At 42.7% G+C, this 20,000-nt stretch overlaps 1 protein-coding gene across 5 annotated transcripts in view; it reads right to left on the bottom strand.

The window, feature by feature from the left end:
• The window catches only part of elf1 (E74-like ETS transcription factor 1), a 56,087-nt gene that overhangs the window by 17,769 nt on the left and 18,318 nt on the right, over window positions 1-20,000 (bottom strand). The window contains exon 5 of one of the 5 annotated variants that reach the window (XM_083785819.1): window positions 19,532-20,000. This exon is cut by the window's right edge and continues 81 nt beyond it. The exons of 3 other annotated variants lie outside the window; for them this stretch is intronic. The gene's annotated coding sequence lies outside the window, so the exon portion shown is untranslated. Of the gene's footprint in view, window positions 1-4,338; window positions 4,428-19,531 lie in introns of those variants that run through there. One more of the 5 variants, XM_083785822.1, reaches the window with a different exon arrangement.

Below are 20,000 nucleotides of genomic sequence, written 5' to 3'. Positions count from 1 at the left end.
TCTCTCTCTCTCTCTCTCTCTCTGATCTCTGAAGGTAGACCCTCTAGATATGAGCTCAGTTCAGTCCACTGGTCATGAGGCAGCATAAAGCAGAGGGCTGTTGTAATGATCACATGGGTACTGAATGACCCCACACACACACACACACACACACACACACACACACACACACACACACACACACACACACACACTACAGGGACAGGCTCGTCTCAGGGGCTGCCCAAATCCTTCTGTCCATGCCCCGAGGCAATGGCTGAGATGACAGGGGGCAGGAGAAACAAACTGGTGGTCATGTGTTGGCTTGAGTCAAAATGTGTGTGTGTGTGTGTGTGTGTGTGTGTGTGTGTGTGTGTGTGTGTGTGTGTGTGTGTGTGTGTGTGTGTGTGTGTGTGTGTGTGTGTGTGTGTGTGTGTGTGTGTGTGTGTGTGTGTGTGTGTGCGCGTGTGCGTGTGCGTGTGTGCGTGTGCATGCCGTGCATGTCGTGTGTGCATGCGATGAATGATCGAGGGGTATCACAACCTGAGCATACCCAAAGGAAGGTTTAAACTTTCTGGGGACTGACCCCACCCCCCCGACACACACACACACACACACACCCTTTTCCCATTGCTGCAGGGTGGGATCTATTTGCTTTGAAATGCCTGTCTGACTGATGACGCTGTTGCATTCCTGGCCCTGGAGGTCTTGGAGGGGTGGTGTGGGAGAGAGAGAGAGAGAGAGAGAGAGAGAGAGAGAGAGGGTGGGATGCGCAAATGGTCAACTGACTTGCCTAGCAATGAACAAAGCACGATTTTGATTGTTTGCTTCCCTCGACTAAAGAGTCTGAGTGGTGGGCGGTATGTGACATGTGGTATGTATGGGTCTGGAAAGCATCACTTTTGGGGAAAGGGAGCTCTATGTTTATGTGTTTATGTGTGTGTGTGTGTGTGTGTGTGTGTGTGTGTGTGTGTGTGTGTGTGTGTGTGTGTGTGTGTGTGTGTGTGTGTGTGTGTGTGTGTGTGTGTGTGTGTGTGTGTGTTGAGGAGTACAAAGACCAGTACCGTCAAACTACATCAAAAGATTTGTGGGGAGACATGTCCCTTTGCGCTCCCTCTGGCCTCTGCTAAGTGACTCTCTGCGCCACGCAGTGTCAAACAGACCACACAGAAGCACACGGTCAGTGGACCACCTTATTTTGCTATGAGGGAAGCCACGAGCCTGAGCCGGTAAACATCCAGAGACTCGGACCATACTGGAGCACCGGGAGTCTCCCCTGCCCAGCTCGTCTGTCTTCTCCTGGCCCGGGGACAGGACGGAGATAACAGCAACATCCCAGGCATGCACAGTTGCACACACACCTGGGACCCGTTTGTTGCCTTTTTTATAGAGCAGAGTTAAAGATGGAGTGCCTGGCCCAGGCCGTAGCGTAACGGTCTGGGCACCGGACTGGTGATCCAGTCGCGGTGTGCCGCGGGTTCGACTCCCGGACCCGACACGGCCTTTACCGCATGTCATCCCCCCATCTCTCTCCCGTTTCCTGTCAGCCTACTTTCTATCCCTTAAAAAATCAATAAAGGCGTAAGCCACAAAAAAATATCTTTAAAAAAAAAAAAAAAAAGATGGAGTGCCCACCAGTTCATTAAGTATGAGTGGTTTGCCTGGTGGGTGGTGAATGGTGATGCACCCACAGCTATTGTTGTATGATAAGGAGGGAGGGGTTAGGGGAGTTGATGATATTGTGATGTCACTATATCAGGGTTTTTTTGTCAAGGTTTCAGCCATCCCGGAAGAAACCCTAAATACAAAGGGAAGACATCATTGCACATAACAACCACACCAAGAGGTCTAAATGAAGTACTGTCACCTCATAAACATATATATGAAAAACTGGAAGAAATACAAAAATCACTGCACTCCATCTTTAACAAAGCCTGCTGTCTTTATCGACATAGAGATACAGGAGCTCAGTATTGTGTGGGGAAAATGATGAGCATCACTACATCCAATCGTTACTGTGTTATCAGATGACAGGAAACAGGCTGTTATCAAATCAGAATCAAAATAGGAGAGTGTGGCCTCCTCTCTTCTGTTTTCCCTCTCTCTCGTCTCTCTCTCTAGAAAGGTAGTGGTAGTGTGCCTGCACTGTGTGTGTGTTTGTCAGGTATAAAAGCAAGTATGCTTGCTTGTAATTACAATTTTACAATGTAAGCATTTAGCAGACGCTTAATCCAGAACGACTTACAGTAATGCATACAACATGTACACCTTTGTGTCTGATGTCTGTATACACACACATGTGCATACACGTACTGTACACGCACATGCACATGCATGCATGGTGAGTGTGTTTTCTATATTCCTGCTGTCAGTGCTTCACTGATGTGGACGGCACAGTGCTGACAGCAGACGGGGACACACAACAGAACCTCAGCCATCAGCCCCCAACCAACCAACCAACCAACCACCACCAGCAGCAGCAGCAGCAACACATGGAAACAGCTGCCTTGTCCCTATGCAGAGACAGGGCTGAGACAGCTGCATATATTGCTACATCAGCCTGGGACAGTCGAGAGGGAGTGTGGAAGATGAAGAAGAGGGAGGGATTCTGTTGGAAAGTTAGTCGACACATAATCCTCCACAGAGCAAACAGACTGGCTGTGACAGGGCCTGGGTGTGGCCTGCCTGCACGGGCTAGACAGACAGACAGACCAGAGTACTATCCTGTGGTCACCACCAGGCATTACAGATCCACTGTGGTTCATATCATGTGACACGGCTGATGCGAGCCTCTCCATCCTTCTTCCACACCTCTGGCAGACAGGCCTGTCTGTCTGCTGAATGTAAGGCTGCCTAGCATGCAGGAGGCTGAGGAGAAGGGGGGGCTACTATGAAGTATGAAACAAACATCAGCCTGCTCCGCCCCTACAGCTTGGTGACTGCCCGTCGCAATAACAACCAATTAGAGTTGGGATTCATGAACAAATGCAGCATTCCCAGAAGGCCTCACTTCCCCCGCTTCAGTCTCTTCAGCTGAGCTCATTGTTGACCATGAAAGGAGGTAATTTAAGCCAATTGAATGACTACGCAATGAGTCACCCTGCATGCGGTGAGTGCAAACATTGTGGGATTACCAGCGAAGGACCACAGAAAACTCTGCTTATCTGCCATTCACTGCTCAGGTTACAAAAATCTCCATCCTCCGAACTCATGGTGACACTACTGTGACATGGTTGTCACAGGCCTTAAGGAAGGGGTGGTGCCAAGCTCTCACACTCACTCACTCCCTCACTCAATCACTCTCTAAACATGAGATCATGGCCACAGGGCCGTCAGCATTTCAGGACATTAGTTGGGGAGAGAAACTCTCAAAATAGCTCTGACCTAATGAGCATTTTAGAAAAGCAGAGGCAAAAGTAGTGAGTGGGGAGTGTGGATGACGTTCCAGCTAGGCAAGGAGAGTGAGTGTGGCATTCCTAGCATTTCGGAACACGCATGTTTTCCCCCCACAGGGTCGAACAGAGCAACTAAGACCTGTAAAATACCGCCGGGCATAAATCAGGTGTCCTCTCTAAACACCGGCAGAGGTTAGACAAGCTGACATCACGCACTGAATGTCCCATCCATCACACACTGCTGAGGCATACAGTTAGGCGAATAGGGCCAACAGAGAGAAACTCCAGCCACAAATGATTCCCACCCAGCAGGTTTTAACCAATACAGCTGCACAAGGGCTAGGGGTGAGTCACCAGTGTGCAAATTGGCATAAAAGGCCAGGTAAACATATCCTTTGGTTTACATGGTCATCAAGTGGGGTCAGCACAGAAATTCCGCTTTTGCAGGATCCTTTGAGGGGTTCCTGGCAGAGGAAATGAGTCAGGGTCGCGTGACGCCTGTGTGAAGTCCTGGAGCCAAGAGATACCCTGTATGGGGCTCTGGAGTTCCTGGTCATCATTTCTGGGCCCAAATTCCCCTTTGGGCATATTTTGGCACAGACAATGGCGACTGGCCAAACAGCACAATAATATGCTTCCACAAAACCTTCATGATCCACAGTTTCAACACATTAAACAGAATTACAATTACCAACAAATTGTCAGGCAATGACGGTAGCTTGTTCTGTAGTGGAGATGAAACCAGCAACTGCAGGCAGACTATTCATTGTGAATTATATAAAAAAGGTCAGTGTCCTGGAAGGTGTTTTCTAATTCAACAGAGCAGGAGGACAGTAATTAAGGTTACCCTAACACTAAACAAAGAACTGGAAAAGGGGTGTTTGTTTTCTCACCAATGCCAAGCTGCAACACAAATGTACTATCTACAGTATAGTTTCATTATAGCCTAAATAAAGTTACTCACCGCCCGACGTTGCACAACGCGACATGCCTCACCATGTTTCAACTTCTGAGCAACTTTATTGGACGGGTTAAGGACCTGCCAAACTTCGACACCATACTGCAGATGTAATGAGCAGTAAGGTATTATGGTACAGAAACAAGCACATGGGTACTTGTGCGTGCACCCACTAATAGCATGCAGCTGCAGTGCAGTTTGTAAACCCAGCTAGCCTATACTAGGGCATCAGAGGAACGCACAGCCTCTAAAAGATCTAACACTATTGATGTCTGTCTGTTGCACTGCTGTCTGCACCCTAGCCAGATGAAGACTGGGAGAAAAACGTCACCTAAAGCACAGGCTTTCAGAAGCAGATTGGAATTTAATCTCATCTCTTGCGAGCCTTGTACTTTTCCACTCGGGCCTGAGGCAGGCTCTCTTTCCCTCCTTTCTTTCTCTCTCTCTCTCTCTCTCTCTCTCCCCCTGGTAGAAGAACCCATGCCTTCCTATGACAGGGGTTGCTTATACCAACTCTACTAATATGAGGACCAACTCTATCATTTCCATGTTATTTTATGGAGTGTGGGACATTTAATATTGCATACCGTATAGCCTATGCAGTTTATTTATTAAGGTCCAAGTGCAGCAGACCAAGCAAGGACCCTAAAATCTCCTGTTGTTCTTTGTCACCCTATTCCTAATCCCTGTATGTTACTAATGTTTACTTTTATTGTCTCCACCAGGCCGAAGGCATGTGGGGAGAGTATGTTTTGCACTCCGTCCGTCCGCGTGTCCGTCCGTCCGTCCGTCCGTGTGTCCGTGAACAGCTAATCTCGGCCACCGTTAACCCGGTCGATGCCATATTTTGCACACACACTCCCTGGATGCCAACCATGAACCTCTGCCCCAAACTTTCCAGAACGGCCTGTTATAGCGCCACCAGGAGGCCGCTTTGTGCAAAACAAGTTTTTGCACAGTACACCTACAGATTTTGTCCAAACATCACGCAAATTGGTACACAGTCTCTCTAGAGCCATTCAACGAAACGGGTCTTTCAGATTTATCAGACTCCATCCTGATTGGTTAAGATTGGCTTCCAAAGTTCACAGGAGTGCTCAGTTTCAAACAAAATGCTGCAAATCATGAACACATCGCGTGATTTCCGTGAAATTGTGCACCCACATTCCCACTAGGCCGAGGACGAAATGCCACATGAACAATTTCAACTCAGCCTCAAGGTGGCGCTATAACTGGCCGAAAAGTGTTTTTACCTCTAACTGCACGGATCTGTGGATAACCTGGTGGAGACCTGTGCCCGGAAGGGCACTTTTTCTAGTTTTGTATATTCTTAGCTATATCTCTTTTATTCTTATCTCGTGTTTCTAACTGCTTACTGCCACGATAACTGAATCAATAAAGCGCTATAGTTGTATTTATACTTCATACGATGGGGTCGAAGGCTGATCTATCCAAGTGTAAGAGTTGTGAGCTTATGGATCGGCTATTTTAGAGTATAAATTGGGCATTACACATCGCTGTCATGATAATGCAGTGGGAGTAGAAGACTGGAGTTCGACTTGCTGACGTGCATGTCTTCACACCTGTGAGCAGTTTCTACTAGTTCTCTTTTAGTGAGGGATTCCTTCTTTGATTACGTAACTGGCATGTAGTTTTCGGAAACCTCATCTTTTGGGGTTGTGTCCCAAATTCCAATTAGTGTGCTGTTTAAAAGCAGGAGTTCCCAAACTAAACTTTTGTGTCAAGGACCCCCAAATTGATTATTTGGCCGTGGACCCCCATCTGAAAATGTTTTGTACTTTTACTCAAGTACATTTTCAATTCCATACTTTTACTTGTAAGGAAGTAGTTCTAAATTGCAGTATTGGTACTTTTACTTAAGAAAAACAATTGAGTACTTTTTACAACATTGTATCTATCAAGACAGAATCAGATAATACCAAGCTCTCTGGTCAGGAGTAAACCTATATAATTAGTGTTGCAAGCAGAGCTTTTGAGTGCAGAAAAAATAACAGATAATTGACAAAGTGACCTGTGAATGTTGCACTCACAGGAAAAGCATCACAAGCAGCGGGTTTTCTGCTACTTCCTGTCTGTTAAACCACATTCACAAGAAAAATTTTCGGTGTAAGAGTGGAAAGTTATTTCTACTCCCCATTTCCTCGTAACACAACATCCTTAGTATGTGTTTGTAACACTTTACATTTAACCTCAATAAAGATATATAAATAAATAAATGATCACTGCAATCAAAGCTACAAATAATATAAGAATTCTAATGATAATGCATACTGTTACTACATAGTATTATGACTAACTTGTTTAGATATTTAATTTGAGTTTGATGACTAAAGAAACCACATATTTTGCGTGCTTAAGCCCTGGCTGAAAGCATGTTATAGTGCTGTTGATGTACAGAATGTACAGAATGTATGTAGAATAGATGTGAAGTGCATGGTGAAGTGCAGATTAGACCAGGCCACATTATTTAATTTTAAAAACTACACGAGTGAAGATCCTCACTCATCTTTCTAACATAAGCAAACTCTACAAAGGAAACAAAATGGGCCCCTCAAACCCACACCTGCCATGTGCACATCCCCACAACGCCTATCGTGATAGATGCACACACAGACAACCATACCATTTCTCTGACTGCATGAGCTGAACTACAAAACTCAGGCTCAGTGAAAATGTTTTACAGTAGTTCTAAGAAGAACGTATGAAGTTCCTGTAACACAATGCTCAAAGTTGTGCAGTGTGCAAAAATAATCCACCCGCACCCCCAAATAAATGTTTATCTTCCATGAGAGGTTCTGCAAATGGTGCACAAAAGCGAATACTATACATACATTAAAGTATAAAATGCTTTGCATTGCTCTGTGTTAGAAGATGAAAGCAACAGGTGCAGGCTAAGATTGGATATCCATCTAAACAGAGTGATACTAGTGCAAATGCTATAAAACATAACAAGTCCTGTATAACTTGCAATCATTATTACACTACTATATCAATATCAGCTCTGTGTGGGCTGCTAGTCCTAATCAATGCATTATTACAGTAAAACAAGTTTTTTTTTGTATCGCCAGTGGATATAGTCTTTTTTTCACAACTAACCCCAGCTCACAGATATAGCCTATTCATCAGAACAACCCCCTGTAGCCTATTTCTATTATGTGGCAAGAGGCCACATGCTACAGATAGGAAGAACAATTTGAGTTGTGAAAACAGGACAGGAAATTGCAGCAAAGTTCTAGAACTGACATCTGTCTCTCTCACAGTTTGGCTTGAGCCAACACAGTATACTATTTTATATAATGCTACCATGAACCCGGTCGCGTGGCTCCTTACAGGTCTGTGACTCTTGGACCCTTTACGGGTCCAGTTACTGGTCCATTTGGTTCCATTTGTACACTCTCAGAGTTATGGGCTCCTTGAAATTAACAAGTTTGAGAAGCACTGGTTTATTAGTCATCAAGGTTTTTAAAAGAATGCACGTGGTATTGACAATGCACATCCCATAGCAGGGAAGCTGAAGTATTAGCGCCACCTCTCTATCCAAAAACCTTAGCTTGACAGATGGGAGGATGGCCTGACACTGAAACCTAATGAACTGGCTGCCTTGATTACATAATGGCAGACCTGTGCATTGGCAAGATCACAGATAACTCAGCAAGTCCCATTTGAAAACCACACACGTCTCTCTATTGTGTTCTTTTTAAATTATTATTATTTATTAAATTTTTAAGTCAATTAGGGGTGTAACTGATGACACGCTTCTCTTCTCATCATTTTCCCCTTCAGCAACTCCCAGGTCTTTGGAGTTTTGACAGAGTAGCCTGACAGACACAAAGGCAAAGGCATGCACGTCTCTTTCCGAATCCTTTCCCTCAGAAATATTTGAAATGCTTCTTTTTGACTCTCCTTGTGTTTTGGCTGCTATGTGGGAACAATTTGATGCATGACCAGACTGGAAAAGTAAAACATTCTCCATTTCAGTATACCTCAAGTACCCAGAAATACAAATATTATCCCTTTATCACACAATACAAATTCCCAGTTCAACTATTAAACATAGTAAACAAAACCACTATAAGTCATTATAAGCCTTTTCTTTTTATCCACCACTTTGCTAAAGTGGTGCCTGTACCTGGTTGTGAAATAGAAGCACTCGTGCTATCTTGTGCACACATTCACACGCCCATCTCTGATGTGTTTACATTCATTCCAATGCTGACATGTCACAGCACAGGTTAACGGCAGCAGGGGAAAACCATGCCCCGAAAATACCAGCACAACACTAACCATGGCATTCCTGACACTTTCCAAATATGTCCCTCACTGTGCCAAATGTATTGCCTGAATTCTACATCTCACATTAACCTGACTGGACAAGTTAGCCTCTGCTAAAAGTCATCATTCTCATGAAATTCTAATTTAGGAGACGGAGAGTGTTTATTAACCACTTTCAATATGGCATCCAATACATTTTTACCAACCGAAAATAGCAGATGTACAAGCTCACAACATGTCTTGATGTGACACGTTGTGAGCTTGTAGATCATCTATTTAGACCACACGATACTGCCACGTATAAAATAGGGCTTGATTGTTTTAAATGGGGAGTGCCAAGTGATTCTTTCATTGCGGGAGGCAGTATGATAGCATGCCAGGCATGTCTTGGTGAGATGAAGCCTTTAAATGTCAGGGTTCCTTCTGTGGGTGAGGTTGCAAACGAATGAGCGAATGGGGACTGGGCTGTTCTACAGCAGGGTACATACCAAACAGGTCTGGACACAAGCAGGCTAATGAGTCGACCCGTAGTCAGGCATGCAACTGCAATATGTACCAGACAACACGCCTACAGAATGTGCAGGGTGTAGATTCTTGGGGAGATGAAATCATCTCTCTCTGAGGAGCATTCTATCTTCTCTCCTGAGCAATGAGCATCTTCTCACACACTATAAGTTAAAGATTTCCTCAACCACATCAACGCTAGCATCCCTATTCCAGGCATGTCATAACAGGCAAACATTTGGCAGAAATAGGCACATTTATGGCAAAAATAACATACCGGTATCTACAAGCTCACATGCCACAATGTGAGAATGTGTTGTATGCTTGTTGTATGACTATGTTCGGCATGTAGTGGGAAAGTGAAGCTGGCCAACGAGAGCCCCATTGGGGACTCTGGTCAACAAAGTATGTAGGGTAGCCTATAGTGTCCTTGGGTTTTTGAAAGACGCTATATTAATTCATGTTCTTCTTATTATTATTAAATCAACCTTCAAAGGTGTTTAAAAGAAATGCATTTTGGCACGTTTACTGCACTTCCTCAAGCTGTACATAAAGAAAATGGAGTGAAAGAACTACAATTTGGCAATGTTGGTCATTTATCAAGCTTGTGGGTGGGCAGCAAATAATCACCAAATCATCTCTTCCCAACTGATCCCCTCTCAAGCAGCCTCTCAGTTAGGACCGCTCACAGATAATTGAGTCTCTTCAGGAGAGTTTATCTAATTTCACACAATGGCTACTAGGTTAGTGGGGTATAAGGTACCTTCAGCCAACGTTTCAATCTAATCTCAAAGCCAGTAAAAGTGTGCCTCGTTCATGGACATAAAGGCAGAAGTGACGAGTCATTGCATTTGGTGACGTCAGGATACACAGTACACACCCCTCGGACAGCATCGGAAACAAAGCAGTTAGACTATGTGACTGAACTAACCAGGCCAGAATACCATCCACCCATGCAGTCATGAAAGATGTTGAGTATTGCACGCCTAAGGTGTTACAGCATTACCAGTGCCTCAGTCACTTCTGTCATCACATCATATGATGTATGCTGGGGAAAGTGCGCTTGCTTGCGTGTGTGTGTGTGTGTGTGTGTGTGTGTGTGTGTGTGTGTGTGTGTGTGTGTGGCATGTGTGGCGCATGCATGCATGCATGCACGCACAGGCAAGGGGTGTGAGGCTAGGATTTTGCTGACTAAACAATATTTTACCACATTTTATCATACAAACACTGACAATAAATACTCAAGGCAGGGCTGTCCCCTAATAGTCAATTAATCGATAACACTTTATTATTTGGTTAGAGTTTTTGTTTGTGCTTTTTTTTTCCAGGAACATCGCTTGTAAACTCAAGATATGACCCTTTCATTCTGCCAGCTATAACTTTTCATTGTGAAATCAACAATAGAAAGTTCAGTTCTCCTTCTCAACCTCACCAACATGAAAAGGTTGGTCTCCGCATGATAGATTCATAGATAGATGAATTACTTAAATCATTAGTAAATCATTAATTAGCCGACAGATCCCTAAAAACACCATGTGTCAACTCTAGGAATTGCTTTAGTTAAGGACAGGCAACAACTAATTAAATGAGTCCTTAACTAAAGCAATTCCTAGAGTACAATACCCCGGCTAATGCACAATGAGCATGTCTGTAACAAATTGTGTTACGGACATGCTCATTGTGCATTAGCCACGGTATTGTTTGTGGATGTACAGACCAGGCCAGGGGGAGAACAGCAACGTGTACACTGAGTACAGGTCAATATTTGAGAAGGTTTTATGAAACGGATCGTTTGTTTATGACAGGCTAAGCAAAGGGGAAGGTATACCATCACTGTAGTAGATGAGGATAATAAAGCAAAGAGATGGCCATGCTAAGAACGCTTATATAAGAAAACATTTGCATGATGTTACTGGTTAACCTAGAGGGAATTTCAAAAGTAAATCAAATAAGGAGTTGGAAAAAAATAAAGAAATAAAAAAAGGTATTAGATTATGGTGTATAAATTACATGCCAGTAGATATATTTCCCCCCCTGTTTGCATAATAAAATCCCACATTTGAATAAAGAGAGCATAGAAGCATTTCTCGGTGGGGAGGGGCGGGAGGGGCTTGGCTTATGCTGTTCTGATGGGAATCACGATGCAAAACGAATACTGTAGGTAAACAAGGAGTGGCTGTTGCTAGGCAACAGGCGGAGGGAGAGGGCTCATAAAGTAGACTCAGTGATATGAGCAGGCAGGAGCAGGTGGGCTTCATTCACTACAACAAAGCCTTGTATGTTTGAGAGGACCAGCAGCACGCCACGTCTGATAACTATTGAGTATTGAGACTATGTCCAGTGGTGGTGGACTACACTGAAAGTAGTAAAGTACATTCACTCAAGTACTGCGGTATTGTTACTTATTGAGTATTTAAGAGGTTCAATAGTCCACGACATCCCAGTCAACTATTGTACTTTTTTTTTTAATATGTTTTTTATCCCACGATTTTGTAACCCATTTTTCACCCCTGTGTCAATTATCTAATGTGATCCTCATCCTGGGCTCTACACACCCTCCCATAGTCCCCATATATGTGGGACATGGAGAGAGCAACGGAACTCATGCTTCCTTCATGCCTGAGTGTCCAAGTTGCTCCTGGTTGGACGTAGCGCGTGGAAGGAACACGTTATTCCAACCAGTTCCTTTCCCCTCCATCAGGCGCCACGGCTGGCCAGGGGGAGGCAGACCAGGATTGCTGCATGTTTTTTGTGAGGGTACCTACCATAGGGGACACGGGGAGAACATGCAAACTCCACAAAGAAAGGCTCTCTCTCCAACCCCGCCTCGGGTATGGGCACTGATGACGCGGAAGAGGAAACACGCCGCCAGCACCCACAGCGTTCCGAGCGGGAATCGAACCCAGGACCTTCTAGCTGTGAAGCGACAGCACTACCAACTGTAGATTACTATTACAAAATATACACCAATGTTAATGGCCGACCTAGCCGAACAAAAGGGCATTTTAGTACTTTTACCGTGGTATTTTAAATACATTATTTTGCACTTTTACACAAATAAATATTTATATACATGTTATTTATTTGTAACATACTGTGGTATATAGCTAGCCTGGTTAACCACTCCACCTTGAAAACATGTCATGTGATTTGAAGGGGGAGTGGTTAACCTGGCTAGTATATAGCTACATTTACTTCAATAATAAATCAGAGTACTTCCTCTACCACTGACTATGCCTCTTCCACACTGTCCCTAGCTGGCCATTAAACCACATTAACCCTGGCGTCCCATGTCTTGTGGCTCTGTGGCCCTCTGCCAGTTGAATACTGCTGTTATAAGCTCAAAAACAGACTAGGCCTATGTGTTTCGTTTATACTCTGTAAGAGTCTTCAAATTAGCCAATCTACAAACTCACAACACGGTACATCCATCGCAATTGGGCCTTGTGAGATTGAAGATAGATTGTTACACGAATCTACGATATGTCAGACTTGTACATATTAAATCAGCAGCTTATCAGCAGCGATTTCTTGACTTTCATCCATTATTCTTCTCATTAGAAAACATCGTATTCTAATCATGGTTTTGTTTTCGTTACAATGACGTTATAGTGAAGCACATGTTACTATCGTTCCCCCAGTAATGTGAGTTCAGACACAGCAGCCTAATTTAGTCAATTTAAGGGAAGTGAAATGACTGTTTTTGGTGTGAATGGGGAAGAACTAGAGCAGAGATACAATATAGTCCATTTAGACCTGAAAAACACTTTCCAAATCCTAGCCTACGTTTTCTGAAAAACTTCCAAATGTGAGTAAAAACTAAATAACACAATTGTCCTGGATTGAAAGGTATAACAATGTATAGGTTGAACGGTCTAAATATGAAGCTATATGAAGATGAATAACCGATAAAAGTTTCCATTGTGGTTTCACATTATAATAAGATGATTTTCCAAAGGAGAGAATATGCCTCCATGTGATTCATGTCCTTGAGTTTTACTATGCACGTTCCTACCCTGCCCTGACTGATTGCTGCATGTGGTATTTTTATTTGTTTTTATTATTTTATGTTCTTATATTCAATTTTGTTCTTTGCCATTGTTCTATCATTTTAACTACTTGTGTTTTATTGTATTATATTTTTGTGTCCTGCCCTGTGAAGCACTTTGAGCTGCATTTATGTATGAAAGGTGCTATACAAATAAAGTTTATTATTATTATTATTATGTGATATGTTCATGCTTTCGTTCGTTCGTGCATTCAATGCTGCTCAACATCAATGAATGTCAATATCATATTATTAATTACAGTTGAATATGTATTGCAGTGTGTGTGTGTGTGTGTGTGTGTGTGTGTGTGTGTGTGTGTGTGTGTGTGTGTGTGTGAATGTCAATATCATATTATTAATTACAGTTGAATATGTAATGCAGTGTGTGTGTGTGTGTGTGTGTGTGTGTGTGTGTGTGTGTGTGTGTGTGTGTGTGTGTGTGTGTGTGTGTGTGTGTGCAGTTCACACAAAAGGTGAATTTAAGCACATGTTGTACTTGTATTACACAACATACACTGTGAGGGGTCTTTAAACTGCTTTATGGAAACGTGTTAGCCTGGTCAGAAACAGCTGTCGTCTACATACTAATCAAAGCAAGATGACCAGTAGACAATATTAACATCTGGTGAAATTACAGTAGCACTGTCTGTGTCTATCAACCTTGTGATTGTCTTGCTGCCATAGTGGTGAATATCATCAATACGGCCTCACTATGTCGATTGTTTTTGGTTCCCATTGAAGTTAACTTTTCTTCCTCTTTCTAACATTTTTCAGCTTGCGATTGCATTTCCCCATCTTTCTTCAACATTTGCTCCCACCACACTGGTCACACGTGACATCTAGGCCTATACTTCTGTGTAACGTGATCATCTTTCTTATACTCCGGATACTAGAGAAGCACATGTGGTTTAAACCTGAGACAATTTACTGCATCTTAGGTGTGAAGAACATGGAGGGTTCTTACCCTTTCACTACCATCGAATTTGAGAAGGAGCGATTCGTTTCAAAGATCTGAAAACAACTGAAAATAGAGGTTAAAATATGTAGCCTCATTAACATACTCACACCACCAAATGTAATCCATCTGGACACCTGTTGACAATATTCTGACGGCAGCCATTTTGCTTTTAAATCATATTCTTGGGGTGACGGGATTCCACATTAGAGGAATCTAACCAGGAAAGCTTCAGTGAGGCAGGGGCTCAATGGAACAATTGAGTTTTTTAATTTTGCCATGGTGAATAGGGATAGATTATTAATTGATTATTAATATTGATTACAAATCGATAATTAATTATCTATTAAATTGATTTGTTCAATTACCTGTTGCATACCCAAACTCTTATCCAGACACAGGTCACAGTGTGACAAAAATCCAATTGAAAACTGCTCTAATCACATGGCAATAGTTTACTAGCACATGTAGACTAGACTTCTATAATAATATTGGAAGTGACAACATGAGACATTTGCATGAGAACCAAAGTATTAGCGAGGCAGCTTATCAAAGCTAATTTCACTGCTGTGAGGCAATTTGACCCTCATTTTTTCTTTGCTCCACGTTACCTCATCCAGGGTGGAACTGGTGGAACTGGAAAGAAAAACAGTGGTGGCGTGAGCATGGCATGAGGCTAAAAGTGGGCAGTGACTCAGGAGGGAGAGCTTGGAATCTGAACGTTCCCGGTTCAAACCCTGGATTCCGCCTGACTGCGTGTAGATTAGAAGGGTCCTTGAGCAAGACTACTGGACCCCTCCAGCCCGATGAGCAAGTTGGTGTGTTTCCCCTGCCATCAGTGTGTGAGTGTGTGAATGTAAAGCACTGTGCTGTAAAAATGAAGTAATGCTAGCTGTTGCTCGAGGAGACATGCATGTACCACCCTGTCCAGGTGGCAACAACTCCACATGTGTTGGCCATAAAGAAACCTACATACTGTATACCTACTGATTTCATTTTGCACAACCCTGTTTAAAAAACAAATTCAAAGTATGTCTACATAATTAAAAGAATTGTACAAGCTCACAACACATCACATCACACATTGTGAGCTTGATTTTTTGGGGGGGAAGAATGGAGAACGTAGGGTACACAAGAACGCTTTATCAAGACCGGAAAAAGCACAGTACGCATGGCATGTTTGATCTAAAATGCAAGGTAGGCTTCTTGTGATTTATTTTAGAGGCTGCCTCAGCAATCGGTTTTACACCATTCCACTGTTCTACTACTACTACTATTGTACCTTGGACCCCGTCATCATTCTCCAGCACCTCAGAGTACAAACCAATGGCTGTCACGATACATGGTGTTACAGTGGGGCATTATGTGAAATATGCAATAAATGTTGAATATACTACAACTCATGTTTAAATTGCTTAAAAACTGGTATGTGTTTAGAAGAAAAGATGTTTGCTTGCATTCTCCTCCTGTTCCCAGGCCAGAATTAGCACCCTTGTCGACATGATATGTTGCATAACCAGAAGTGTTATCAAAAGGTGTGACCTGATATAACGTAATAGCTCAGCTCTCTCTCTCTCTTGAACATGAACATGGACACACAACTGCCCAGGGCTTTGATATGCAGTCGCCCCTGCTTCTGTGACAGGGGGAGGGATAAGTGTGTGTTTGGGGGGCACAGAGGGGCTGGCAGACTAATAGCAGGGAAAGTTGTTTATGTGATAAACTGTTGATTAGTCTTGGCTCAGCTGCTAATGTGATTATGACATATTTCATGTCAATTATCATTCCTGTCTCTCTTCAAAATGAAATATTAGAATATAGGAAGAACATCTTTACACTCCTAACCAAACAGACTATTCAATATGCAGGACTGTGGTCTTTCTTTCGCACTTAGGCCAAAAACAACACTACCAACAACAGACAAATCCATTTCAGTTCAGTTCAGAGGAGATAGAACCGAGAGCATCACTGCTCTTGTGACTGAAATCGAGATGAATCTTATTTTACATGATTGTGAGCTGCCTGAAATGCCTTTGTTTAGCTCCTTGGTTCAGATGCTGTCATCCTATCTAGTATCTACTACCTTGGAAGAAAGGGCTACTAGTCACAGCATGTTCTTTCTGCAGGACAGTTGCAACACTGAAAGCAGTTTGTATCATCTGTTGCTTAATGGATTTTAAATGTTATTTATCCAGGGATGGTTTGCTGACTCGCAATCACGTTAGTTTTTTCAGCACCGCCCTGTATTACATGCACACAGCAGTTGCAGTTAAAGTATCTTGCACAACCTGAACCTCACAAACATGGATGTTGAAGGAGGGGGGAGCATTTGAACTGACCCAGTCAATCACCAGCATCTCCAATCTTTACACAACTTCTGATGCCAAAAGCATAAGCTACAGGTATTTTAAATTGGTATGTACTGTATGAGAAAATGCATAGATAGACAGATGCATAGACAGACAGACAACAACACATCCACTCCAAACCCCCAAAACAATATGACACCCGCCAAGCAACACATCAAAAACAGGATTTATAGACCCAAACCTTTGCACGTTAACATAATGTGGGAAGCTTTTTCAATCTGAGAAATATTACACAATAGAGGGAGGGTTTTATTGTGTAATGTTTCTCAGATTGACAAATGGTTTTCCTTCCAACTTCCTTTAAATTTTGAATCTTAAAGCATCTGATCTTGAACCAATGATGCAACATCTGTCGTCATCTTATCTTGAGTTAATCTCAAAGTTCTGGAAGGCTATTCAGTTCAGCTTTCATTCCATTGGCTGTCTGAAAAATTAGGTGTCCAAAACCCCAACCTTAACTTGCAGCCCAGTGACAAAAAAAATAGGGGAGGCACGCGGTCCACCCTAGGATTATTAGACCAAAAGATTTATGTAACCCTGATCTCAGACATTTGTGGAGGGAGGTTCATTTTCCACGCAATTATGACAAGCCTGGTCAGCCAACTAAACAACGACGCAGATGTGTTGCATCTCACTGCCATACGTAACACGTATGAATAGTCAAGAGTCAAGGAACATGCTTGATCCAGTGATTAAGCATTCTGAATGTCTGTGGTTATTCTATGCCAGGCATGTGCTGATTAACTCCACTGCACCTCCTCCTCCTCCAACTCCCTCTTCTTAGCCATGCCTAATGAGCTAATTACAGACTCAGATGTGTTGACTTTGTATTGAAAGAGGAGCCCGTCTGACACCCAGCCTCCCTTTCTTTGTCAGCCTTTATGTCCTCGGTATGACACATTGAAACAACCCCTGACATACATGGTACCCTGGGAGTGATTTGCCAAGGGGGATGTAGAGGGCTTTAAATCCACGCCTTTGTTGATTTTATTATAATCTTTAATCATTTTAGGAGCTTGACCGATGACAGATTTTAGTGTCATATGTTGATACGGATTGTGGAGTGTGAATTGATATCATTTTGAAAAACCTTAAGTTTCAATTTAACATGTAAGTAAACAAATACATAAATATAAAAACACAAATAACTGTAGTATACGAGTAATATATACCTACATTTGTCAAAAGAACATCTAAAATAGCAAATCCACAAGGTCACGAATCACGATGCAACGGGTTGTGAGTTTGTACATCTCCTATTTGTACCTTTTTTTTGGCATGGCCAAAATACAGTCACCAAGGGTAATGTGGATGAAAATCGGGACACATCGGCTGCATACTACAAAAAGTCAAATAATGGCCAATACATCAGTCAAATTGACCAGGCTCTATCCCAGACAGGGTTTTCTAAATGGCATCCTAAGAACATCCCTCCCAGGTTTGTTTTACCTTGATTGTATCCCTATGCTCCCAGGGTGTAGATGTCATGGACAAAGCTCAAATCTCTGAGGCTCCAGGGCCTAATTTACAATCCAAATCAAGGTGGGCGCACAGTATGGTTAGAAAGTTAGGCCAAATGCAAACTCATACCTGTCAGACACAACAGAGCTAGTATTCACCACCAACGAGGATTTACCTGGGACGTGGGGCTGATGTGAAACACATGAATAGAAAAGGAACACATTTCTGCTAAGCTTTGTAAATGTTTCAAACCTAAAAGTGGCCTAGTATTGTATCCTAAGGCATGGCCAAATTCACGTTTCTCTGAAAAAGCAAGCTCAACTTTACTTTCTGGGCATAAGATATCATCGTCAATTAGTTTAAACATTAAGGTATACTGTATCAATACACGTTCAATCAAAAATACCTGGCCTGTAAATGGTAGGCCTGGTTGGCGCTCTTTGCACTGTCTATAATGCATTCAATAAAAACTGGGTGTGATACATGAGGGTTGCTCAAACGCACCATGTTTGTTCAGTGATATGTGCACAATGTCTTGTGTGGACCACAAGTTTTGGACCACAAGTTTTGTCAGAGTGGATTTCTGGTGAAACAGGAAGCGTGCTTTTTATCTCTGCTGCACTGAGCAACTTTTAGAAACAGGAACGCAACAACATGGGCCACACTATTTTAACTCTTTGATGGAACATTCAAACTTGGAGGGAAAGTGAACTAGTATACAAGCATATTGCACATTGAGGCAGCAGAACACAATTGCTTAGTCTTGCTAGTGAATTACAATGAAAACCTGCTGATCTAGATTACTATGTAGATGTCGATGAACAACATTCTACACTGATGACTGAAGATGTTTTGATGGATCAGGCAATGATTGCCTGATTCCAATGCAAGGAGAGGAACTTATAGCTTCCTGTCCTTTACTAAAGCTGATGTGATGTGAAGACAAAATTGGCATAATTAAGTATTACTACACCATATGAAATTCACATGTGGCGTGGCTTGGTCAGGGGGCTTGCAAAACATTGTTCCCTCCCTTGTTATAACACGCCATATAAGGCAATGACTCACAAGATAAAAGCAACACTCAAGACCTATCAAATATGTCATTTTATTTCACACCACATGCTCAGTGATATGGAAATTTGGTATACTTGCTCTTAAAATTCACTTGCATGCATTCTGTTAATTTAGTTATAGGTCAAGAGATAAAACCTTGAGGTGATTGCATTAAAGGTGACTGATATTAATGGAGATGAAACCTACACACTAAAAGTTCAATTTGCATACACTAAATATCACAGTAACTACATTGTAGCAAACATTTCATAAGATCACACTTAAGTGAATCGTACTAATACATCTAAACAAAACATGCAGTCAACTGTGGTGATATGGAATACCATGACTTGCAGGTCCTCTAACTAAGTAACTTCTACTTTATCGGTTTGCATGGCTCATGGATCATATACAACTTAATTTAAAGACAACTTCCAGTAGCAGTTGGAGTCGCTTGTATCCAGCAGCTTAAACCATATAGAGCATATATGAAAAGATCTTCTTGGCACTAACCTCAAAGGCACAGAACTTGGGCGTCAGGATCCATAATAACAGTAGAAAACAGTCAGATCTAAAAATAAAAAAATAAAATAAAAGAATGAGAAAAATAGATGACAACGGCGAATGGGGATATAATCCAAGGTGTGTCTCCAGAGAGAGCAGAGGGGGGAGATGTGTGTGTGGACCACTGGACAGCCCCACACCTCTCAGTCACAGCAATGAAACCAAACTAGCAAGGTAGGAGGGGGGATGAGGAGAAGAAAAAAAGAGAACGCAATGGCTGCTGTGCTGTTTGAAACAGAAAAGGGAGAAGTGTAGTGAAACAACTTGTCCTCTCCCTATGAGTCACGCAGCACTGCCGCCATTGGTAGGGGAGCCCTGGGGCACAGAGCCTGCACCTGGCCAATCAGCGACCAGCATGGGCCCCCGCATGCAAATCCTTTCAGGTGAGTCCTGCTGCAGCCGGGGGATTGGCTGGGTG

Source organism: Protomyctophum parallelum (genome assembly GCF_964188405.1).
Source record: "Protomyctophum parallelum genome assembly, chromosome: 16".
In the NCBI taxonomy this organism is placed as follows: domain Eukaryota; kingdom Metazoa; phylum Chordata; class Actinopteri; order Myctophiformes; family Myctophidae; genus Protomyctophum; species Protomyctophum parallelum.
The sequence above is the reverse complement of the archived record's forward strand: the minus strand, read 5'-3'. Positions and strand labels throughout refer to the sequence as shown.